The sequence below is a fragment of the Heptranchias perlo genome, chromosome 12 (genome assembly GCF_035084215.1).
Source record: "Heptranchias perlo isolate sHepPer1 chromosome 12, sHepPer1.hap1, whole genome shotgun sequence".
NCBI lineage: Eukaryota > Metazoa > Chordata > Chondrichthyes > Hexanchiformes > Hexanchidae > Heptranchias > Heptranchias perlo.
This window is the reverse complement of record NC_090336.1, coordinates 17,958,510-17,984,749: the sequence shown is the minus strand read 5'-3', so window position 1 is coordinate 17,984,749 and position 26,240 is coordinate 17,958,510. Positions and strand designations below refer to the sequence as shown.

The following is a 26,240-nucleotide window of genomic DNA, read 5'->3' as shown; positions in this document are numbered from 1 at the left end:
CTCTACTGTTCAGCACACTCATTTCACGTTTTGAGATAACTTATTTTTTGGAACTACGTATCTTTGAAAGTTCTTTTGGGGGGGGGGGGGATGTTCACTTTATGAACATTTTAAAACCACATCCTACAATGTCACGTTTTAGGACTCTGTGATCACTTATCCCAAAGATTTAGATAGGAGTTATTTTAAAATGCATCGAAGTTAAAGCTTGCTTTAAAAAGGGGTCCATTTCTCAGGGCAGCGCCAATGAGACCTGAATCAGAAATCAGACGAAAGGTGGATAATATGCTAATCGGAAGTTGTTTCCCCCAGTGACTAAATAATAGTGTCTAGATATTCAGAAAGATACCTGTCACCATTGCGTTGGAAAAGCATTTGATCTCTCGTTCTGTGAGATGGGGAGTAGAAGAGGGACAGGCTTTTTGACACAGAAAGAGAAATTTTAAAACTGAATACAGAAATGAAATAGGCAGTCAGCCAGCAAAGTACTGCAAGGTTATAAAAGACAGGAGCCTGCAGAGAGAGAGAGGCTCTGTCCTGGACTGTAGAACAGAATGCAGAGGAGCTAAAGTCAAGCAAGAAGACCCAATGATGTGGAAGAGTGCAGTTTGTTCATCATTCTTATGTCATCACGTTTGAACTAAGTGACTCTGATCATATCCATTGCTCTGGCTGTTCGCCACATTGTGGAGTAAAGCCACGTAATGATTCCAAACTAAGCCTCATCTCATCTCAGATTAACTTAGTCCACCTTTGGAGAAATTAAAGAACTACACGTGCAAAGGATACGGATATCCGGTCCAGAGCACAAGGTCCTGCTATTGTACAAGTAGATATAAGGCAATGGGAATCAGCTCCCATAAAAGTAAGGCACTCTGCTTATGGGAGTGACTGACGCCATTGAACCTGAGAAGGTATTTCTAAGGCAGATAGATTACTTACCACTGTTGAAGTTAACAGTACCTGCTAAATATGATGTAGAGTCAGCAGCTGTGAGTTATACAGTTGCATCATTCTCCAGTCAGACAAAGCTCTGCACTCTGCCTCCAAATGTGGATTCTTTGCAGTGAAGAGCCTATAGAACAGTCTGCTTTTTGCCAACACTAAACACGGTAAAATTGAAGTTTAAAAAGCTTGCTTTGCATCGATTGCAGTTACACTCCATTTGTGCTGCTGATCTTAACTCATGAGTAATGCATCAGCCCACTTGTGAGCTATAAATTATATCCCACAAATTTTCAAAATTTGATTGTACATAGGGCTAACTCCAGTTCAGGAGTCAATATCCCAGTTAGAATTCTTTCATAAACTATGGAGTCTGGAGACACAGAGTATGTGGTACCTTCTTTGTATTGTTATCTTGGAATTACTCTATAAATTACTTATACTCATAGTTCAGCCCTTGCTCTTCATCCGTGGCCCATGCCTGATTTATTGCTCCATGTGGTCTCTGGGACTCCAAACACAAGCTGCCCAGTTGATGGATTTTGACCAAGCTGAACTTCGGTGTTGTTCCCTCTCCTTCTTGCTTTCCAGTAAAAGAAGGCAAAGCTATTAGGAGACAGGGTGATCAGGAGTTCCATATAATAAATGAAAGGGCCCTATTAAAATGAGAAATACTGCCATTTACATAGTGCATTATTATTTCATCATTAAAATGTCTAAAAGTGCATCACATAACAGTTTATTTATGGAGTGCAGTGACTGTTGTTAGGTAGGCAAAAAGAGCAATATATTTAACTGAATTCTCATTGGTCCTATTCTATTTCCCACTGGGTGTGGGGAAATGCCCATTCTCCATTTACCAAGTGTCCACACTGAAATAAGGAGCTCACTGTGCAGGGTACAGCTCGATGTTCCATCATTCTGATGTACAATACAGCATGTTGTAGCATGCCTGAGAACTGCCCCTGAGCAAGACATTGGTTTGCATCTCAAAATGCTCATCAAAGGTTAGTGAACATCATGACTTTGAATCATTAAACCATAATTAAACTTGCTGTTTTCTCCACATTGTTAGCCTTGCTTTTTGTTAATTAACGCACAGTTTGCTCCTAATATTGTAAAAGGCTGTGATAAACGAGATCTCATTCTGAAGGGTTACACTATACCAGTTTCCATTGTGCTCATTCAAGCGTGTAACCAAAAGACGTGCACTGATACATTCGCACATTAGCTGAAAGATAATGGGTCGAAAATTACAATTGTGGAAAAAAAATCATGCTATAAACAATGGTGTCACAACTGCAATCTAACAAAACCACATTTACATGATAGGTGGCAATCTTGTGGTTTGAGGTTTTGAAGATTTAATGATATTCTAAAGTGAAGCTACACCATAGGATGTCAGTCCACCTGGTACAACAGGTTACAATGAAAGTATGTGAGGGCTAGGGGATCAGGCACTTCAGGCCTAAAACAGCATTTGGAGCTTGGCACACAGCCACTCACTTTAAATATTGTAAAATCAGTCTTACAGATCATACCCCTATTGAACAGGCATCTTTTCAGTAAATAAACACTTGCACCATCTCCAGGTGCACTAGAATCACAATGCAAAGTGACACATGGCATGGTTATACTGCAGCTATGGGTTTGAGAACAGTACCTGCTAAAATGATGCAGAGTCTGCAGCTGTGAGTTATACAGTTGGGGTCTGCAACAGTCTCCAGTCAGACAAAGCACTGCACTCTGCCATCCAAATACTGTATTTGCAGTGCTGATCTTAACTCATGACAGAAATGCATCTTATGGTTTATAAGCTGCATTCCTCTTTTTGGAGGAAAATAAAACCTATGTGGCACAGAGTAACTGATAACCCAGGTTGTATAATAATGGTTTTGTTTGAAATATAGATCCATTACTCCCCAGTCATTTTACCTAAATGCGATTAAATTGCTTTTGACCAAATGTGGAACAAGAAATAAAAAAGGAGGCATCTTCTGGCATACTTACATTACGAACTGCTGTCAATGGGACCATTTCTGCAAAGTGACAAGGCTGCTGGTGCTCTGAATGAGCCTGTTTACACTGGGAGCCAGTTGCACAGCGCCAGTAGTAACGCTGAAATATTATGCATTCGAAACAATGTAAGTGATCATGGAAAAGTTGCGGTCACAACTTTAAGTTTCTGGCCATCAAATTCTCCGACATTAGGGGGAGTTCCACATAGATCAGCAACGTGTAAACCTGAGAGGTCAATCTACCCAAGACCCGCAGCATCCAATGCCACCAGAAGCAGCCATATATGTTCACCTTTTGTCTCAGAAGGCCTCTTCAGAAACCCACCTCATAAAACGTTTCCCTACGAGGCCTCCAAAAGCACAAGCATCAACTCATTTACATTACAGCAGGGATGTGCCCACAGGAACAAGTAATACCCTGAAAGTACTGTCACACCTGATTATTTATTATAGATTTTTAAAAGTTTACACATGCATTCGCTTAATCTACAGCCTATGATATTTAGTTCCATGCTAAGCTTTGATCGTGTAACTAACAACTGACCCTCAGGGTTTTTACGTAGACAGAAATAAAGGCATGTGACAGAACATCAGCACTTTACAGTTGAAATGTTTTTGAAGAAAGCCAATTCATTGATTTATATATTTCAACTTAATATATTTAAAAATAAATGTGGACTCATCCAAATCAAATTTTTAAAAAATTGTATGTGATGTTTTTTTTAAAAAAGAGTAAATGCTCATGAACGGTTTTGATAGAGTAAATTAGGAGAAACTGTTCCCAGTGGCAGAGGATCAGTAATCAGAGGACACAGATTTAAGGTGATCAGCAAAAGAGCCAGAGGCGGCATGAGGAAACATTTTTTTACGCAGTGAGTTGTTACGATCTAAAAGGGTGGTGGAAGCAAATTCAATAGTAACTTTCAACAGGGAATTGGATAAATACTTAAAGGGAAAAAAATTACAGGGCCATGAGGAAAGAGCAGGGAGTGGGACTAATTGGGTAACTCTTTCAAAGAGCCAGCACAGGCATGATGGGCAGTAGATATATACATATATATATATATATTATACACACATACATAAGAATACGGATGTGCAAACGTATTGAAGTAAAAAAATTAGTGACTGACGCAACTGATGTCCCATTGAACCACCAGTATGCTTATCGCATTATCTGATCTTAACCAGGGTAGCGATTGGGGGCACTACAATTGGCCACCCAGTTGGCGAAGGAAACAAATCAGCCAGGGTTCCAGCTCCTGATCACCTCACAGGGGCTTCCGCTGGAAGTGCAAGTGTAGGTGCCAGTGGGAATGGGATCGGGTTCACCTGTTACATCCTCCACAGTCAGATAGCCTGCTGGCACTCACCATCAAGGCTCATACATGAATAATGGCCAATTAAGGCCATTAAGGTAGAAGGTCGCTGCTGCCTATGGAACTATACCCTAATAAGGTAGGCTGACACTTCAGTGTGGTACTGAGGGAGAGCTGCATTGGTGGATGTGCCGTCTTTCGGATGATACGCTAAACGGAGACTCCATTTGCCAGCTCAAGTGGATGTAAAGGATCCCATGGCACTATTTCGAAGAAGACGGGAGGAGCTCTCCCCGTGACCTGGGCAATATTTATCCCTCAAACAACATCACTAATGAGATTCCTATATTTAAAAAGGGAGCTAGAACAAGTCTAGAGAACTATATATCAATTAGCTTAACGTCAGTATAGGAATGATAATGGAATCTTTACTTAAAGATGTAATAGAAAAACATCTAGAAAACGAAAATATAACAAAGAATAGTCAACACGGATTTCAGAAGAGAAAGTCATGCTTGACCAAACTTATTGAATTCTTTCAAGAAGTAACAGAAAAAGTAGACAAGGATAGTGCAGAAGATGTAATATATTTGGATTTTCAAAAGGCCTTCGATAAGATACCGCAATGTAGACTCATGACTAAGAATGGATAGCAAGTTGGCAACAAAACAGAAATGGGGTTAAGATGTTTCATAAATACATTAAGAGCAAGAGGATAACTAAGGAAAGGGAATGGCCTATTAGAGACCAAAAAGGTAACCTATGTGTGGAGGCAGAAGATGTTGGTGTGGTTCTTAATGAATACTTTGCGTCTGTCTTCACAACAGAGAGGGAGGATACAGACATTGTAGTTAAGGAGGAGGAGTGTGAAATATTGGATGAGATAAACTTAGTGAGAGAGGAAGTATTAAGGGGATTAGCATCTTTGAAAGTGGATAAATCACCAGGGCCGGATGAAATGTATCCCAGGCTGTTAAAAGAAGCAAGGGAGGAAATATCATTTTCCAATCCTCAACGGATACAGGTGTGGTGCCAAAGGATTAGAGGACTGCTAACGTTCTACCATTGTTTAAAAATGGAGAAAGGGATAGACCGAGTAATTATAGGCCTGTCAATCTAACCTCGGTGGTGGGCAAATTATTGGAATCAATTCTGAGGGACAGGATAAACCGTCACTTAGAAAGGCACAGAGTAATCAAGGACAGTCAGCAAGGATTTGTTAAGGGAAGTTCGTGTCTGACTAACTTGATTGAATTTTTTGAGGAGGTAACAAGGAAGGTCGATGAGAGTAGTGCATTTGATGTAGTCTACATGAATTTTAGCAAGGCTCTTGACAAGGTCCCACATGGCAGGCTGTTCAAAAAAGTACAAGCCCATGGGATCCAAGGGAGAGTGGTAAGTTGGATCCAAAATTGGTTCAGTGGCAGGAAGCAAAGGGTAATGGGCGACGGGTGATTTTGTGACTGGAATGCTGTTTCCAGTAGGGTTCCGCAGGGCTCAGTACCAGGTCCCTTGCTTTTTGTGATATATATTAATGATTTGGACTCAAATGTAGAGGGCATGATTAAGAAGTTTGCAGACGATACAAAAATTGGCCATGTGGTTGATAGTGAGGAAGAAAGCTGTAAACTGCAGGAAGATATCAATGGACTGGTCGGATGGGCAGAAAAGTGGCAAATGGAATTCAATCCAGAAAAGTGTGAGGCAATGCATATGGGGAGGGCAAACAAGGTAAGGGAGTACACAATAAATGGGAGGATACTGAAAGGTGTAGTGGAAGTGAGGGACCTTGAAGTGCATGTCCACAGATCCCTGAAGGTAGGACAGGTAGACAAGGTGGTTAAGAAGGCATATGGAATACTTTCCTTTATTAGCCAAGGCATTGAATATAAGAGCAGGGAGGTTATGCTGGAACTGTATAAAACACTGGTTAAGCCACAGCTTGAGTACTGTTTACAGTTCTGGTCACCACATTACAGGAAGGATGTAATTGCACTAGAGATGGTACAGAGGAGATTTACGAGGATGTTGCCAGTACTGGAGAATTTTAGCTATGAGGAGAGATTGGATAGGCTGGGCTTGTTCTCTTTGGAGCAAAGGATTCTGAGGAGTGATTTAATTGAGGTGTACAAAATTATGACGGGCCTAGATAGAGTGGATAGGAAGGACTTATTTCCCTTAGCAGACAAGGATAAATTTAAACAGGAGGCATAGATTTAAAGTGATTGGTAGAAGGATTAGACTGGAGCTGAGGAAAATATTTTTCACCTAGAGAGTGGTGGCGGTCTGGAACTCACAGCCTGAAAGGGTGGTAGATGCAGAAACCCTCAACTCATTTAAAAAGTACCTAGATGTGCACCTGAAGTGCTGTGACCTACAAGGCTACGGACCAAGTGCTGGAAAGTGGGATTAGGCCGGGTAGCTCATTTTCGGCCGGGGGGACACGATGGGCCGAATGGTCTCCCTCTGTGCCATAAATTTTCAATAATTCTATGATTCTAAGGGTAGCTACTCAGACTGGCAAAAGGTGGGAAATTGTGTTCCACAGGTATCGCTGCTGGGACCACTGCTGTTCACAATTTACATTATCGATTTGGAATTAGGAATCGGATGTACAATTTCAAAATTTGCGGAAAACAAGGAGTAGTTAAGGCAAATAGCATAGATATATTTAAGGGGAAGCTAGATAAGCACGTCAGGGAGAAAGGAATAGAAGGGTATGTTGATAGGGTCAGATGAAGTAGGGAGGGAGGAGGTTCGTGTGTGGAGCATAAATGCCGACATAGACCAGTTGGGCCGAATGGCCTGTTTCTTTGCTGTATTTACGATGTAACTCAATGTAATTAGAAAAGGATTGTCTGGTCATCCATCTCACTGTTGTTTGTGGGACCTGCTTAATGCAAATTGGCTGCTGTGTTTACATTTATTACAACAATGACTACATTTCAAAAGTATTTCATTGGTTGCGGAGTGCTTTGGGACATCCTGGGGACACGAATGGTGCTATATAAATACAGGTTCTTTCTTTCCTTAATCAATATGATCAGGAGAAGAGTGAAGAGAAAATTACAAATAAATATGCCTGTTGCAACATGTTTTTTTTTTAAATGATACGTTCCCCTTTTTCTCCTTCTCCTTTTCTCCTATGCAGGCCACACATTTCCTGCAGCTATAAGGCTCCGCTGCTGGGCTGTGATCAGCAAGAGGGGAAATCAGAAATGATAGCCATTCTGCATTAAACAGTTTAGATTTATTCAAGAGCTACCTGAATTTTGGCCCAACTTAAAGTGAATAGGATTCAGATGGCTGTCCTTTCAGATACTCATGTCATAATCTTGTCTGCAGATTCATCCTAAGAACACCACAGAGGTGCTCAAAGAACAGCCTCTCCTGCTGTTGAAAGCCTCACAGTAGCAAAGGCAGCCAACAGTGGCCAAGAAGTCAGGTGCTTGATGCGTTACTCAAGGTGTCCTGTTCCAGCATCTAGTACGGTCATGGTTGTCAGTGTTCCCACAGAACTCGAACATTTAAATCTTTCCCCTGATTGTAAGTGATGATTCAGCAGTCAAGTAGGGGGTGCTATTTGAAAAACTTAAAAGAGAACAGCATCACCTCATGGCTTTCCCCACCATGGAATGCAAGGGCAAAGACACCTTTTGAGAAAATACTCGCTCAGTCTTCAGGTCATGATCGGGACAAGCCCCGGCAACCCCCCAGCAGAGCTCAAGATTGAAGGGGTACTTGATGAAGACAACCATTCTATCCCCTTAGTCATCCATTTCTAGCTGCAACTCCAGCCCCCTATGCAGATACAGCAAGCAATTACAAAGGCAAAGGGCACGTTGGCCTTTATTGCAAGGGGGGTGGACTATAAAAGTAAGGAAGGCTTGCTACAATTATACAGGGCTAAGGAAGGATAAACTTGCCTTAGAGGCGATGCAATGAAGATTCACTAGATTGATTCCTGAGATGAGAGAGTTGTCCTATGAGGAGAGATTAAGTAGACTGGGCCTATACTCTCTGGAGTTTAGAAGAATGAGAGGTGATCTCATTGAAACATATATGAGGGGGCTTGACAGGGTAGATGCTGAGAGGTTGTTTCCCCTGTCTGGAGAGTCTAGAACTTAGGGGCATAGTCTCAGGATAAGGGGTCAGCCATTTCAGACTGAGATGAGGAGGAATTTCTTCCCTCAGAGGGTGGTGAATATTTGGAATTCTCTACCCCAGAGGGCTGTGGATGCTGAGTCATTGAATATATTCAAGGCTGAGATAGATAGATTTTTGGACTCTAGGGGAATCAAGGGATATGGGGCTAGGGTGGGAAAGTTTAGTTGAGGCCAAAGATCAGCCATGATCTTATTGAATGGTGGAGCAGGCTCGAGGGGCCGTATGCCCTGCTCCTGCTTCTTGTGTTGTTCTTGTGTATGCTCACCAAGGACTCTGTTGGGGGAGTTGGTTGGCGCTCTGTGAACCAAATAGCAAAAGGGCTCTTCAGACAATTGGGTTCTGCAGACCGTCCATCAGGTGTATCTCCTGCATCTCCAATTGTCCCCTCCCCCACTTCCATGAGGTGGTCCTGTTCAAGGGCATTCCTGGCTGGCATCGATAATTGGTGGTTTGTCATCTGGTGTCATTGAGCAAGTTGAGCAGGACCAAGGCACGTGTTTTTATTCGCATTATTTTGTGATACCCAAGAAAACTGGTGGTTTCCTCCCTATTCTCAATCTTACGGCACTGTACAGATTTTGTCTAAAGAGGTTCAGGATTTTAAAGCCTCCAAGTAATTCAGGCAGTTTGCCCACGAGATTGGTGAGCTGCATAGACCAAGATCACTAAAAGAGGTTATCTGGTCATTCATCTCATTGCTGTTTGTGGGACCTTGCTGTGCACAAATTAGCTGCCGTGTTTCCTTACATTACAACATGACTACACCTAAAATGAAGTACTTCATTGCCTTTAAAGCATTTTGGGATGTGCTGAGGTTGTGACAGGTACTATATGAATACAAGCTCTTTCTATCTCAAAGCTGCCTACTTTCATATCGCTTTTCAACCATGTGATTGGAGGTATCTCTGATTTAATTTCCAGGGACAAAGTTATCAATACAAGATGCTTCCCTTCAACCTTTGTGCAGCCCCCATGTATATGAAGTGCCTGTCCATCATGGTACCCTTCTAAACAATCTCTCCTGTGGGATTACTTTAATTCTGCAGTACATTATATCTTTAGTCATCCTTTAGCTAAAGCTGAGCTCATTATGGGTGCATAATCACCCTTCCACGACCCTACTGCCTTGGATTTGATAGAGCTTCACCCATTCATTTCTCATGTTATCAATCTATAGGACCAATTATTTCTGCATATCCCCCAGCCAATCCCTAATTAGGACCTACATTTTGTTCTAACTGGTCTAATGTCTCTCCCTTTAGACACACGAGAATTAAAATTTCTCACCTGGAAAGCTGCACCTCTAATAGCTCTGGTTTTAGCTAGAAAGGCTCTGGTGACCAATCAACCTAACTGACACCAAGTTGGGACTTTTGAGACCCGTCTGAAATTCCTACCCAAGTTAACATCACAATTCATAGAATTTACAGCATAGAAGCAGGCCATTTGGCCCAACTGATCTGTGCCAGTGTTTATGCTCCACACGAGCCTCCTCCCTCCCTACTTCATCTAACCCTACCTGCATATCCTTCTGTTCCTTTCTCAATTATTATCATTCATTCTATCTAAGTAAGGAGACAACTTTTACCTCCTCCTCTGAACTCAGACAGTGACACAGGCAAGACAAAGCCCCTCAGAAATTCGAGTCAGCCTTTTCTGTCTTATGTCTCCAAGGCATTGCGTGAGCTTGTAATCACATTTATTCTTGCAATGTATTGTTTACTATTGCTACCCTAAAAGGCAAGAATCATCAGGTCCAGTAAAGGTGTCCTCCACATGCTCCACTGACAAATCTCAGGCCTCGGACAAACAAGTTCATATCGATGACATTTGTTGTGCGGTCATTAGGAGCAATTTGTATACATTTATCAAACACTATTATTTAAACCTTGCCAGAGATCCTGGTTCTTTTGGATGTTCTGTCCTTGAAGTCGAACTCCTTCCCTGCTTGCAAGAGTCCCCCTCCTCCTCGTTCAACACAACTTGGATAGCAGAGGATGTGTACTGAAGTCACAGATTACCCATCGCCAATAGAGTCTTCATCTTTCTTCTAAGGGAGAGTTCTCCAAACACCATGTCTCTCAACCTCCTTCCCTCATCTGGCAAACCAAAGACTCAGAGGCTTATATACAGTGTGAGAACAGGAACAGATTACTTTGGAGACCCCACTGATGTCAAGTGTGCCACAACATCACAAACCTCTTAAAGGGAACTTGTCTCTTGTGAATTTTTCCCAGGAACACGACCCACTGTCAGCTCACTCCAGCGATAAGGGTGGGCTCCACTGCTGATAAATAATCTCACTTTTTATATTTAAAATAAAACTTAGCACAATAATATTTATTTTCTGTGATGTTATTCTATGTGTGACTAGACTCAAGTAGATAGATGGATTTTCAACGGAGAGAATAGAAGCAGAAACTCCAAAACTAAACCCTGAATCCTCTGAGGACTGCAGAAACAGCTCTGCACCAAAATGGAAGATTACAACACTGCAGGTTATTCAAAGATGAATGTGAATTATGCAATGCTCTCTGGTTCTGCAACTCTTACGTATCACAGAACATGGGAAATTTGCAGGTTTGTAAATGCTGTGATGGGGATAGGAGAATATCTGAGCACTGAAATTAATTAGAAATGTTCTTTACTATTGGAAGTTATTTTGGAGTACGACTGTGGAATGGAGAAGCATGATTGACGAGGTATCTAAGGGCCCGATATTAGGAGGGAGGCGGGTTGCCAGCAGGAGGGGGAGGGGTCGACTGGGCGCGTGGGTAACCCACCCAGTGAAATCGGTGGGTTCCCCACGCGATGGTAAGTAAATTGAAGCCACTTACCTTGGCTTCCGGGTTTTGCGCTGGAAAGCTGCGCATCAGGCAGACTGCGCACCTGCATCATAGGCTGTCATTGGAGGAGCCCTATTTGAAGGGGCAGTCCTCCACTGACTGATGCTGCAGAAAGGAGCCAAAATTACAGCATGGAGCAGCCCAGGGAGAGGGCTGCTCCCAGGTTTAATGATGTCTCACTTCAGGTCCTACTGGATGGGGTGAGGAGGAAGGGGAGGACAGAGATCTTCCCCCCGGCGGGCGGGAGGAAGTGGCCTGCCTCTGCCACCAAGAAGGCCTGGCTTGAGGTGGCAGAGGAGGTCACCAGCACCACCAACATATTACGCACCTGCATACAGTGCAGGAGGCGCTTCAATCACCTAAGGAGGTCAGCCGAAGTGAGTACACTTACTCATTCCCCTACTCTCCGTCTGCCACATCACTACCCCCACCCCACATCTCCTTCTGCACTGCCAACACTACTCTATCACATCACTCCTCACACCCACTCAAAGCTCATCCTCATCTTACCTGCAATTACTCACCTCGCCAGTACTCATCCCACCACTACCACTCAACCCAATCCTCATACAATCTCATGGCTCTATCTCATACTCACCCTCTCATGCATCTCTTTCACGGTCAGCCTCACCCAACCTGCCACTACCTGAGCTGTAGCCACAGGGCATGCATCACGTATGTGTAGTAGGAAGCGTAAGGCAATCATGTCGTGAGCACAAAGGGGCGCACAAGGGTATTTGAGGGTTTGTCATGGTTTTTACTTATATTTGACTTCTGATCAACTCACAATACATATTATATTGTCACCACTACTGTCACGTCTTGGCCATTCTTGACTGGCTTGTGCAATAATGCCCTTTCATGAGGTTCTCTATGAACACCCTTGATGCCGCCCATTGAGTCTCCCTACAGTGGGTGTATGTGTAGTTCCACGACTACTTTGTGCAGGTGCCTGTTGTGCAGCACTGTGTTGTGTAGCTCCACGTGGCGGAGGAGGATGCAGTGCCCGGCGAGGCTGGTGATGTTGGTTGTCCTCCAATGGGGTGATGAATGCAGCAATGGAAATCCCCCCTCCATCCTGATGGTGTGAATGTGAGGGGGTCCACAAAGTAGGTAAATGTGTTTGGACAGCAGAGTTTAGGGTATGATTTAATAATTTGGAGTGTGGAAACAACGATGTGGCAGGCAAAACTTTGTCTGAGGTGACAGAGTGCCCTGCTGCAATGAATGAGGGTTTACCTCGCACCTGTTAAATGGACCTTTGCAGCTGGCACTGGCTGCTGGCTGCAATACATCTGTTTAAACAGGGAGCGTTTCCCCCAGCTCTGGGTAGTCCAAAATCCGAATCCTCCTAAAATCTCCAACTAATGAGGTCTGTAAACGACCTCAAGTACTCAGATAATGATCTTAAATGGGATCCTGCCGGCTTTGATTGCCGGTGGGGGTCCCGCGTGCGGGGGCTGCGCGCGGACCGATTCGCGTCATTGGGGAACCCGGAAGTGGGCGGGTTGGAGCTGGGCTCCGGACCCGCTCCGGGAATCCTTAATTTTAGGAGCCCCCCCGCCGCGAACGCACCCACTCGGCCATCCGAAAATTGACCCCTAAGTATTTGCAGAACAAATTTCTGTAAGAATGGAATCAGCGCTTTCAAAAATCTGTACGCTTAAGCTCCCCTCATGGCTCAGTTCACTGTCATTGTGTAACTGATCCATGCCAGGAAGGTTTAGCCTCCATCCCCAGTCTATGCTAGTTAGCAGATATCAGCTGGGGAGGAAGGTAGTGGTGCCACTATAAGTGACATCAAAGTCTTAAACTGATGGGGATGACAGGGAAGAAATCAGCCAGGAGTCTCATTCCTGATTGGTATCCAGTGACCTTTGCTGGACAAATGCATGTGTGAAGATGTCAGATTAGGACAGGTTTGGTTAAGCAGCAGAAACAGCGACGACGTTTGGCAATGCCTGATGTCCTGGATGGTAGGCAGGCAGCAGGTTTTGCTGTTAATTTGATACAATAGTGTAGTTACAGAATCGGAAGTTATTGACAGTGACCTAAGTTTTAACAGTTGTAACATTTAGGTCATTGAGCGGTCCAACCTGATTAAATGAATTTCCGTTCGAAACAGTTACACTTGGAATCATAGAAGTTTACAACACGGAAACAGGCCCTTCGGCCCAACATGTCCATGTCGCCCAGTTTATACCACTAAGCTAGTCCCAATTGCTTGCACTTGGCCCATATCCCTCTATACCCATCTTACCCATGTAACTGTCCAAATGCTTTCAAAAAGACAAAATTGTACCCGCCTCTACTACTGCCTCTGGCAGCTCGTTCCAGACACTCACCACCCTTTGAGTGAAAAAATTGACCCTCTGGACCCTTTTGTATCTCTCCCCTCTCACCTTAAATCTATGCCCCCTCGTTATAGACTCCCCTACCTTTGGGAAAAGATTTTGACTATCTACCTTATCTATGCCCCTCATTATTTTATAGACTTCTATAAGATCACCCCTAAATCTCCTACTCTCCAGGGAAAAAAGTCTCAGTCTATCCAACCTCTCCCTATAAGTCAAACCATCAAGTCCCGGTAGCATCCTAGTAAATCTTTTTTGCACTCTTTCTAGTTTAATAATATCCTTTCTATAATAGGGTGACCAGAACTGTACACAGTATTCCAAGTGTGGCCTTACTAATGTCTTGTACAACTTCAACAAGACATCCCAACTCCTGTATTCAATGTTCTGACCAATGAAACCAAGCATGCCGAATGCCTTCTTCACCACCCTATCCACCTGTGACTCCACTTTCAAGGAGCTATGAACCTGTACTCCGAGATCTCTTTGTTCTATAACTCTCCCCAACGCCCTACCATTAACGGAGTAGGTCCTGGCCCGATTCGATCTACCAAAATGCATCACCTCACATTTATCTAAATTAAACTCCATCTGCCATTCATCGGCCCACTGGCCCAATTTATCAAGATCCCGTTGCAATCCTAGATAACCTTCTTCACTGTCCACAATCCCACCAATCTTGGTGTCATCTGCAAACTTACTAACCATGCCTCCTAAATTCTCATCCAAACCATTAATATAAATAACAAATAACAGCGGACCCAGCACCGATCCCTGAGGCACACCGCTGGTCACAGGCCTCCAGTTTGAAAAACAACCCTCTACAACCACCCTCTGTCTTCTGTCGTCAATCCAATTTTGTATCCAATTGGCTACCTCACCTTGGATCCCGTGAGATTTAACCTTATGTAACAACCTACCATGCGGTACCTTGTCAAGGCCTTTGCTAAAGTCCATGTAGACCACGTCTACTGCACAGCCCTCATCTATCTTCTTGGTTACCCCTTCAAAAAACTCAATCAAATTCGTGAGACATGATTTTCCTCTCACTAAACCATGCTGACTGTTCCTAATCAGTCCCTGCCTCTCCAAATGCCCATAGATCCTGTCTCTCAGAATACCCTCTAACAACTTACCCACTACAGATGTCAGGCTCTCCGGTCTGCAGTTCCCAGGCTTTTCCCTGCCGCCCTTCTTAAACAAAGGCACAACATTTGCTACCCTCCAATCTTCAGGCACCTCACCTGTAGCTGTCGATGATTCAAATATCTCTGCTAGGGGACCCGCAATTTCCTCCCTAACCTCCCATAACGTCCTGGGATACATTTCATCAGGTCCCGGAGATTTATCTACCTTGATGCGCGTTAAGACTTCCAGCACCTCCCTCTCTGTAATATGTACACTCCTCAAGACATCACTGTTTATTTCCCCAAGTTGCCTAACATCCATACCTTTCTCAACCGTAAATACCGATGTGAAATATTCATTTAGGATCTCACCCATCTCTTGTGGTTCCGCACATAGATGACCTTGTTGATCCTTAAGAGACCCTACTCTCTCCCTAGTTACTCTTTTGCCCTTTATGTATTTGTAGAAGCTCTTTGGATTCTCCTTTGCCTTATCTGCCAAAGCAATCTCATGTCCCCTTTTTGCCCTCTTGATTTCTCTCTTAACTCTACTCCAGCAATCTCTATACTCTTCAAGGGATCCACTTGATCCCAGCTGCCTATGCATGTCATATGCCTCCTTCTTCTTTTTGACTAGGGCCTCAATCTCCCGAGTCATCCAAGGTTCCCTACTTCTACCAGCCTTGCCCTTCACTTTATAAGGAATGTGCTTACCCTGAACCCTGGTTAACACACTTTTGAAAGCCTCCCACTTACCAGACGTCTCTTTGCCTGCCAACAGACTCTCCCAATCAACTTCTGAAAGTTCCTGTCTAATACCATCAAAATTGGCCTTTCCCCAATTTAGAATTTTAACTTTTGGGCCAGACCTATCATTCTCCATAGCTATCTTAAAACTAATGGAATTACGATCACTGGTCCCAAAGTGATCCCTCACTAACACTTCTGTCACCTGCCCTTCCTTATTTCCCAAGAGGAGGTCAAGTTTTGCCCCCTCTCTAGTCGGGCCATCCACATACTGAATGAGAAATTCCTCCTGAATACACTCAACAAATTTCTCTCCATCCAAGCCCCTAATGCTATGGCTGTCCCAGTCAATGTTGGGAAAGTTAAAGTCCCCTACTATTACCACCCTATTTTTCTTGCAGCTGTCTGTAATCTCCTTACATATTTGCTCCTCAATTTCCCGTTGACTATTTGGGGGTCTGTAGTACAATCCTATCAAAGTGATCTCTCCCTTCTCGCTTCTGATTTTAGTGAATTTTGCAACAGCTAGAATCTGCTGCATTTAATTTAAAATGAAAACAACAGCATTCCTTTTTTAGTGGAAAGATCAGTGGTGGGATTGTGATTCACTGGGATGAGGATTCACTTTTTAAAATTAATATATATACATACATACATATATACACATACACACATATACATTACACACACACACACACACACACACCCCCAGCTTTATGTATATAAAAAAGCTGTTTTTTATATATTACAAGTCATCTGCAAAACAAAAATCCTTCTAAAATGGAGCAAAAAGGAAATAAAGTACAAAAAGAAAATAAATCATATGTCACACATGAAGAATGGACAAGTTTGGAAGAGGGAAGTGGAGGAGGGTACCTAGCTCTGCGGAACCACACCCCAGCAAGGGGCAGTGCCTTCAGAAGAGGGAGAAAAATGGACACAACAATATAGATGGACATGACTGCCATTATAGTCCTATGGTTTTAGTTTTATGTAGGGCAACTGTTTTATCTGAAAATCAGAAATCTCAAGTAGTGAAAGTTCTGCAGACATGGAAATGCTGCACAGATGTGTACATTGATTAATATGAAGCACGACACAAGTTATTTTAAGGAAGAAAAACAATCGCTTGATGAAGCAGTGGTCTGGATATATGCCCAGATAAAATATCTTAATTTAGAATGGCGAAGAGATTTGTTTTTAAATGTATTATGCACGACAAAAAGGAGAGCCAGCTCCAGATAAAATGACAGCTTGCCTTTTATTCACTGTCTGTAGATTGAAGCCAATTCATATCGCAAATGAAACACTGTCCCAATTGTGTAGTGTTATTTTCTTTTTGTAATTTATTTCCTTTTCTTTTGCTCCTATTCAGAAGGGTTTTTTTCAGATGACTTGCAATAAATAAAAAACAGCTTTTATGTGTGTGTGTATATATATATATATATACACACACACATACACACTTAATTTTTAAAAATGAATCACCGTCTTAGTGAATCACAATCCCACCACTCATTTTTGCATAAAAAACAAACATTGTTGTTTTCCTTTTAAATTAAATGCAGTGGATTCTAGCTGTTGCAAAACTCATTGAAACCAATGTAACTTTTCTGATCGGAAGTTCATTTAATCAGGCTGGACCGCTCAATGACCTAAATGTTACAACTGTTAAAACCCAGGTCACTGTAAATAACTTACGATTCTGTAAATACACATCCCTAAAAACCCGCTGTCTGCCTACCAACCAGGTCATCTTGTGTTGTTAGGCATCGTTGCTGATTCTCCTCCTCACCCCGAGAAGCCAGAATCACCACCCGTCATCCACACCAGCCCCTGCACAGCCATTCTTACTCTTAATCCTTTCTCATATGATGGCTAGCAACCCACTCTTGATGGCTTCTCTGCTGAGCTTTTGATTCCCTGCAGCACGCTTAACCTCAGCCTTTGTCCCACTCATCCCCAGCTGGTTAAGAATCGTTTCATCCATGTTCTCATAAATCCATGACGGTCTCTCCCAATCACGGGTACCTCACACTTCTAACAAACCCTGTCAACCACCAAAACAGCATTTAAAGTTATCGAGATGATTACAATTCTTACTTTTCTCCCCCAACTGTAAACTGTACTTTCTTAGTTTTTTTCTTTCAACTAGTCACTGGAGAGATTTTTTTTTAAATATGATCTTTTTGATTATAAATATATACATACACACACATACTATATACATAAATACAAACAACCTGCTACAGCCTGAAGTCGAATCCAGTCTAGACAGATAGGATGAAAATTCCTTCTCTCTAAAACTGATTGTAAACTAATGCTAAATTGGTATGCTCACTGATGCTATTCTCAAACTATCAATTTAGCATCAAATTATACTGATACTAAACCAGTGGCATAGCAACACAATATATTTTAAAATCAGTGCCCTTATGTTACCCCTGGTCTTATCCTTGAAAAGTCAGATTCTCACTGAGCAGTGATGTTAGCTCCAGTAAAACAGCTGAATACAGCTACACCCGACACTTTGCCTTTCTACTAAATGACATCAACCCAACCTTCCTCATGTTGGTAGACCGACACCAAATATTAGATTTGTCTGTGTAGCTGGGTAAAGGAGGCAGTGCAAATTGGTTCAACTGGTTCCTTCTTAAGCTTGGAGCAACACTGCTCATGCCTAGATACCTTTGCACATGGAACTGACAAAAATCAAGTGTGGCCTAGCAAACGTGGATGAGCTGGAATGGTTTATTTACCTCACACAGCCCCCTATTGTGTCACCACTGGAAGAGGAATTCTCTTCAGAGGTTGGAGTTAAGGGACATTGCTGGGCAGAGTTCAGGGAGCTTAGCTCTGCAGCCAGCTGCCAGTTACACTGTACGTGAGGTCCAACACTCATATGGCAGGACATCACCAATGTTCAAAAGAGTGTAAGAGATGAGGTAAGTCAGGAAGTAAACATTACATGAAGCAACAATTGGGTTTTAGAAGCCTGAATATTGTAGGAGTAATATTACAGTCTGGTCACATTACAGGAAAGATGTGATTGCACTAGAAAGGAGATAGGGGAGATTTACGAAAATGTTGCCAGGGCTGGAGAATTTTAGCTAAGAGAAAAGATTGGATAGGCTGGGTTGTTTTCTTTGGAACAAAGGAGGCTGAGGCGAGATTTAATTGAGGTATATAAAATTATGACTGGATTAGATAGAGTGGATAGGGAGGACCTATTTCCCTTAGCAGAGGGGTCAGTGACCAGGGGGCATAGATTTAAAGTAATTGGTAGAAGGAATAGAGGGGAGCTGAGGAGATTTTTTTTCACCCAGAGAGTGGTGGGGGTCTGGAACTCACTGCCTGAAAGTGTGATAGAGGCAGAAACCCTATGTTACTGGACTGGTAATCCAGAGGCCTGGACTGGTAATCCAGAGGCCTGGACTAATAATCCGGAGACATGAGTTCAAATCCCGCCATGGCAGCTGGGGAATTTAAATTCAGTTAATTAAAATAAAATCTGGAATAAAAAGCTAGTATCAGTAATAGTGACCATGAAACTACCAGATTGTCGTAAAAACCTGTCTGGTTCACTAATGTCCTTTAGGGAAGGAAACCTGCTGTCCTTACCCAGTCGGCCTATATGTGACTCCAGATCCACATCAATGTGGTTGATTCTTAATTGCCCTCTGAAATGGCCTAGCAAGCCACTCAGTTGTACAATCCCGCTCACCGCACAGACTGCAGAGGATCGAGAAGGCGGCTCACCACCACCTTCTCAACGGCAATTAGGGATGGCCTAACCAGCGACGCCCACATCCCATGAATAAATATTTTTTAAAAACTCATTTATAAAGTACTTTTAGTGGCACCTGAAGTGCCATAACCTGCAGGGCTACAGACCAAGGGCTGGAAAGTGGTATTAAGCTAGATAGCTCTTTTTTGGCTGGCACAGACACAATGGGCCAAATGGCCTCCTACTGTGCCATAACTTTCTATGATTCAATGAATAGGGAAATACTGAGGGAGTTGAGGAATTCCAGAGTTTTGAAGTCTGGGGAAAGAATTAGTGAGAGTAAGAGACAGTGTAGAGTCCTGATTACAACACGGTGAGAATGTGGGACGGAGGAAAAGTGCAAAAGATACTGTAAACCTGGGAATGCTTGTTGCTGACACTGCATGCCCAAAGTAGAAAAATGTTCAACCATTTGACATCCTTCACTTTGACAAGCAGAAAATTCACCAAAATATGTAAATTTTATTTTAAAGAATAATAATTTAAACCATCTGCAGTTGAAAGGGTAGAAATTGGTTGTGGCCTGTTTTCAGCTCCATAATCAGGATGCGTCGACTGCGTGCGCCCCAACCGGGGGGCCCCAAGGCCAGCCCGAAATTGGTCCTCAAGCCTCAGTATCATTATGTGGGTGAGCTGCCGGTGCCTGTCACGCCTCCATGGGCATCTCACCCCTTTAGTAAAGATGAATGTCGGGCCACTTGCCTCACCTTCAGCGGCTCAAAGGCAAGTCCAGGAGGGGCGGGGAGTGGGGTGGCACTGGGGGAGTGGAAGGTGATCGCAAGTGCTGTGGAGTCGGGGGAGCACTTCTACTCATCCTGGTTCCACATCAACAATTTCTCAATTTAAAAAAAAAACTTCTCTCATTGGCAGCAGTAGGGATCGCTGAAGAACCTCAAGTGGATCAGGCCCAACTCCTGCTCTGCTCATCGCTAACCAATTTCAGCGAGGGGACCTAAAACTGGCATTATGCTCTTTATTTATTTACATAATGGTCCCAATGCCTGTTTTAGACAGCCGCTTGCTGCAGTTTCTGAAGGGGAGGGGTTATTTCTTGCAAACGGGCTAAATATGTGAAAAACATGATTGCCTATCCGTTAAGAAATATGTTCAGTAGACGCAGCAAAAATGGATGTTTCTTTTCATGAGAGGATAAATGTACTGGGGCTGTCAGGAGTATCAACCAAGAGGTAGGAAAGGTTCAAATTTGCCTTCAAGGATAAATGGTCTCTTTCACCATCACAGGGAACCTCATTGTTCTGCAGGAAGCAGTAAGCACACAAACTGTAATCGGTGTATGGATCAGAGTAAATGTCAAACAGAGCTGAAAATATTAAATGCTAACGATGTCGGTGTGAGTTTTCCTTCAAACCACTTCCTCATTACCGTCACAACTGGCTAGTCTTTGTATCTTTGTATCCTCTCATCTTTCTCTCCACCAAAAAATACTGTAATGTGGAGGGAGGGGTCTCTACCTGTCACTGAAACATTTGTGTCAATCTTTCGTTGAGTATTAAAGAACTCTCATTGACGCAGTGCTTTAGAATGATTCTCTATGCTAACAGTATTAACCTGCGAAGCACACCTACACTTTGTATCTTTTAGACTTTATACTTTGAGCTGCATCAAGAAGTGAGAACAGATTCCTCCTCCACGCTCACATTCTGTACTGAAGAGTGAGAACAAACTTCCACCTCTTCCAAATGCCACCTTCCACTGCACCCACTCAATGCATGAATATGGGATCATATTTGTGCTTCACGACAATGTGCATCCGCTTTAGAATTTTCCATGCTGTTTGCTACATCAGATCTGAATAGAGTCAAGTTTTCACAGTGGAACATTTTACCAAATCATTCCAGGAGTGCTGTGTTAAATTAAAAGTCAGTTTACCAGAGATTACCCTGCAATCTGGAGATTTGTGCCAAGGTCAGATGTAAACCTAATTATAATGGGGTGGTAGCGACACACTCTTGTAGTTAATGATGTAGTTCAACCTAAGTGTTGCAGACTGAATCACTCTGCATTGTCCTATTCATAATGTGTACTAAACATATTACTTCCCAGTGACCAACTGTTGATTATCGAGTGTCAAGTTTGCACTGATTGTCACATTTGCTAATCTTGTAAAAATGGAGGTCATCATACATCAAGGATACGGAGTGCAGTGGCCATTGATGGTTACCATGGAACCCATTGTTGTCTAAAGGGAGCACATTGGAATAAATAGTATACCATGCAATATAACATATAATAAGCCTCTCAATGGTTATTTATTGCATAAATGTATTATCGAATCTGAGGACTAAGCTATACAGACTAAAGTTCCCTGGTTTGATTCTTGCTCTGTGCTGATTTCAGGCAAAGCAATGGGTGAGGCGCTACAATCGGCCTCAGCTAAGGAGGGGGAAAAGTCAATTCCTGATCATTATCCAGTGAACTCTGCTAAAAAGTGCATAAGGGGGTGGGGTGGGGCGGTAGGGTGGCAGCAGTGGGTGGGCACAAAACCAGGCTGGCTGTGAAGACCTGTATGGTAAAACAGTCAACCATCAATCACTATTTACGTTCATGTTTGAAGAATGGCCACTTGGAAAAGATACTGGAGGGCAGGTGGCATCTGTGGAGCTGCACCCCAGCAACAAGCATTGTTCTCGGCAGGGGGGGGAATTAAAAATGGTAATAAATAGCATAAAAGTGATGTTGAGGCTGGAATCTAATCTGTGCTCAATGACACTCATAAACTACTTGAGCTTTGCCCTGATGGTTTAAAGTGGATTTTGACCCCCTGACTGAGGTTACTGCCTTGTAATCCCTTCCAGGTGCTTGCTACTCTCTTTCTAGTCATCAGGAGCAATGAAGGAGGTAAGATCATATTGAATTGCAATTCGAATGACACATTGAAACGCCGTTGGAGTTTTAAAAGGGATGCATTCTTCCTTCATTTACATATTGTTCTATGAGCAATAACATCACATGATCTACAAATCTAGTGTTATGCAGCTAAAAAAAAAATGGGACAATTTAGTAACTCCCCATGGAAGATTCCCAATATCTGCTAATGCCAGCCTTCATTCACCCTTATCTCATTCACACTTCCTTGGGTAGGAGATGATGATAACTTCTTCAGTCACGAGAAACCAGCAGCCCTGATCAAGACTCTTAGCACTATCTCCTGCTGTAACTCATCTTTTCCCCAGAATCACAAAACTGTACAACTCCTTCCCTCAGTTGTCTCTTCCTCTTACAAACTGCAGCCATTTAAAACCCAACCGCGACATCACCTAACCATTACTTCTCAAATGATCTAGTTTCCTCCCCCAGTCTTTTCCATCTTGCATCCTGCACTCTGGGCCTTCACCTAACTGTCAAGAAAATAATCCAGCGCTCCTACGTGACCTCTGACTGCTGCTCTGCTCTAAAAATCCAACGTGGAGAGAATTTGATGGCTGCAAATACACCCCAATACACAGGATGGCCATCTGTCAAGTAAAATGTTACACATTAATGCAGATATTCCACTAACTAGAACACATCAGAGTTCACAAAGATGCAACAAGCCTTCCCTGCAGTATTTCTTTCAAATTTTCACTAAATCTAAAATACTCACGATGGGAACAGTGCACACAATGTCTGTGGAAGTACCTCAACTTGGAAGTAACGCTGTAAATTATTTTTTTTGAGAGAGAGAGAGATTTGGCTGTAGTAAGAGCCCCAATCTTATCAACTTCTATCAGATAGTGTCTATTGACCTTATTGTGCCATTAAGCGAGGTGAGCAAAGTTTAGCGGGGTTGCAAGAAAAAAAACATGCGTGTTCATCGCTCTGTTTTATTTCATCATCCTTGGAATTCTACTACTGCCAATGTAAAGAGAGGAAAATTCTGACTGTCAAAGTGGAATTCCAACCTGTGCCAAAATACCATCCCTAGCCCACGGAATGAATCCTCGAGATTTCTTGAGTCAATCAAATCCTATACCCAATATTCCTTTTTTGTTTGGACCAAAGCAAAATCGGCACCCGGCAACGGAATAAAAAAAATAAGTGCTAACATATTAGACTTTCATTTGAAAAATAAAATGACAGCTGTCTGACAAAATAACTGAAAGCAAAGACTGGATTCCGTGACGGTCCTTCTCGCCTCGCATTGCACGGTGCGATCTGTTTGAGCTGTTGAAATAAGCCACGAGTGTTTCTTTTGGTCTTTCCCCCCCCTTAATACATTCTAGAGCAGCCATTGCACACTGTCCACCCCAGTCATTCATTGTCAACTCGGTTTTGGAAGAGGTTACTTGAAACACTGAATGACTGTGAACTGCAGCAATTTTGTTTCTTTTTTTTTTGAAAAAAAAAAGTGGAATTGCGAACGGGGCTGACACGTCTCCCACTGAATAATGTACGAGATTTGTAGTCGGTTCCACCGAATCCTCTCTACTGCTTTTTTTTTTAAACCTTTAATCACATTAGGAATAAGCCGATGGGAAGCGGCGACGTTGCTGGTCCACCGTTAAACGTTAACACATTAAAAAAAAAATCCATGCAACAAAAAAAGAAAGAAAAATCGTGCGCATTTGCAGGATTATTATACACTCTGCATAATGACACTGCTCCTACCACGATGGCAAGGTGACCGGTTACTTTAACACATAACACACCGTCATTCCATTACTCTCTCTTAACTTCCCAATTTTTTTTTTTGGCAAATGCAACTTGATTCATAAAACTGCTAGGTGAGTGCAAGGAGCAGCAGCAACAAACAACATTTTTTTTCTAAAAAAAAAAGAAGCCGCTCCGCCCTCCGCTCTTAATTTATTGCACGATGATGTTACCAACCATTGCATTTAGCTACCCCGTTTCTTTTCTTACCTCACCTCACCTCTCTCTCTCTCTCGCCGAGTCTGGTCCGTACCTCTCAATGCAAAAAAAAAATCATATATACACACACACTCAAAGATTTCTATGGCTGCTCACTACGTCCGCAGACACGCACTCAGAGTAGGTTTTTTTTTGCAGAAAGCGCCGGGCACGTCGCTCCAGGAGGGCGAGCAAGTAGCGCGAGAGTGCGCGGGAAAGTGTCGGGCAAAAGGCAAGAGTTTCACTCAGGGTTTCCCTGTCTGAACACCATGCAAGTGCTTTGATAAAGGGCAGTTGGAAAGATTATCTGTAAATCGCCAGGCATTGTTCTCTGACTATATATGCTGTACTTTTATGGAATCCCACACTCACCCGACCAAGGAGGAAAGCTTCCGAAAGCTTGTGATTTTCAAATAAAGCTGTTGGACTATAACCTGGTGTTGTAAGACTCCTTACATTTGTCCACCCCAGTCCATCACCGGCATCTCCACATCATCACTCCTCCTCCATGGATCGTTCTTCAACGAAATGTTCTCCTGCAGCAAATCTCGCCCCTCCCCCAAAAAAACCCAAAGCTCGTGTGCCCCCTTGTTGCATTTATACTTAGTCTCCCCGCTGCGTGAGAATTCACACTATACTGTCCCCAAATTGGGGGAAAAAATAAATCATTTTTGTCTTAAAGATGCAGACCAGACAAGTTGATTCATAAAACCGTTATCTCTTCAGCGGCAAGTCATGCTTGGCAGTTGCATATAATAATGTAATCTACGGGATGTCCTGTTTTTAAAAATGTTCTCTAAATATAAATGCATGCATCAAATGGAGGATCGTGACATCTTTGTAGTTCACCATCCGAGAAGGACCACATCTGTTCGTTCCCTTGGTCATCACCCAACAGCAGCAGAGGTTTAAAATATAATTGCATTAAAAATACAGGAAACGAGTCGCTCCTGCTGTTTATTGTAACATCTGAACGGCAGTTTGGGTTCCGACCACACCAACTCATCTGGTGCCCTCTGTTTTGTGGAAAAAAGTAAAGTTTGGGAAATAAATTGCAAATATCGGATTACGAGTTACACACGACTACAGAAGCAAAATGGTGAAGAAAGTGAGCAGGTAATGTAATACGAAATCTTCCCCTCTGAGTAGTTGCAACATTTTTTCTAAAATTCCCTCGTAGTTGCTGCTGGTAGTAACAGTAGATGCATAATGTCCAGCAAGGATGAGTGCTACCCACCTTAATGCGAGCATGCAACCAAAATTGTGAGGAGAGACAACAGTGAATAAGTGTATTAAAAGTTCACAAGTACAGATGAGGAAGACTGATGGGTCCAATTTAAATCAACCATCCAGAATGAATTTACAGCATCGGTTTCTTGATTATTTGCATGTTTTTGCCTCCATTAGTCTACCCCAAAGTCAATTCCATGCGTTAACCACTCTAAATAAAAAAACTTCCCAATTGTCTTAAATTTGCCGTTCACTAGTTTGACTGTATCCCCTCGTCATACTGTCATGGTTTCATTTTTAGGGTTACAGGTTTACCTTTTTTATACCTTTCACTACCTTATATTGCTGTACAAGTGTCAGCCTTAGCTCAGTGATAGCACTCTAGCCTCTGAGAAGGTTGTAAATTCAAGCCCCATTCCAGAGATTTGAACATATAATCTCAGCTGACACTCCAATATAGTACTGAGGGAATGCTGCACTGTCAGAGGAACCATCTTTTGGATGATATGTTAAATCAAGGTCCCATCTGCCCTCTTAGGTGGACATAAAAGATCCCATGGCACTATCAGAAGAACAGGGGAGTTCTCCTGGTGTCCTGCCTAACACTTATCTCTCAACCAACATCACTATGACAGATTAATTGGTCATGTTTGTGGGGCCTTGCTGTGCACAAATTGACTGTCGTGTTTCCCTATATTATAACAGTAACTACACTTCGAAAGTAATTCATTGGTTGTGAAGAGTTTTGTGATGTCCTGAGGTCATGAAAGGCACTATACAAATGTAAGTTCTCTAGTACAGATAATATCAACACAGGAAATGTGTTGGGACTGCAAAACGTATGAATTTGTG

The 26,240-nt window shown here is 42.7% G+C and overlaps 1 protein-coding gene across 2 annotated transcripts in view; it reads right to left on the bottom strand.

Annotated features, from left to right (window-relative positions):
• slc25a22a (solute carrier family 25 member 22a) overlaps positions 1 to 24,233 on the bottom strand; it is a 144,806-nt gene extending 120,573 nt beyond the window's left edge. For both annotated transcript variants that reach the window (XM_067993719.1, XM_067993718.1), the window contains exon 1: positions 24,171 to 24,233. The gene's annotated coding sequence lies outside the window, so the exon portion shown is untranslated. The remainder of the gene's footprint in view (positions 1 to 24,170) is intronic.
• Between the last annotated feature and the right edge of the window lie 2,007 nt (positions 24,234 to 26,240).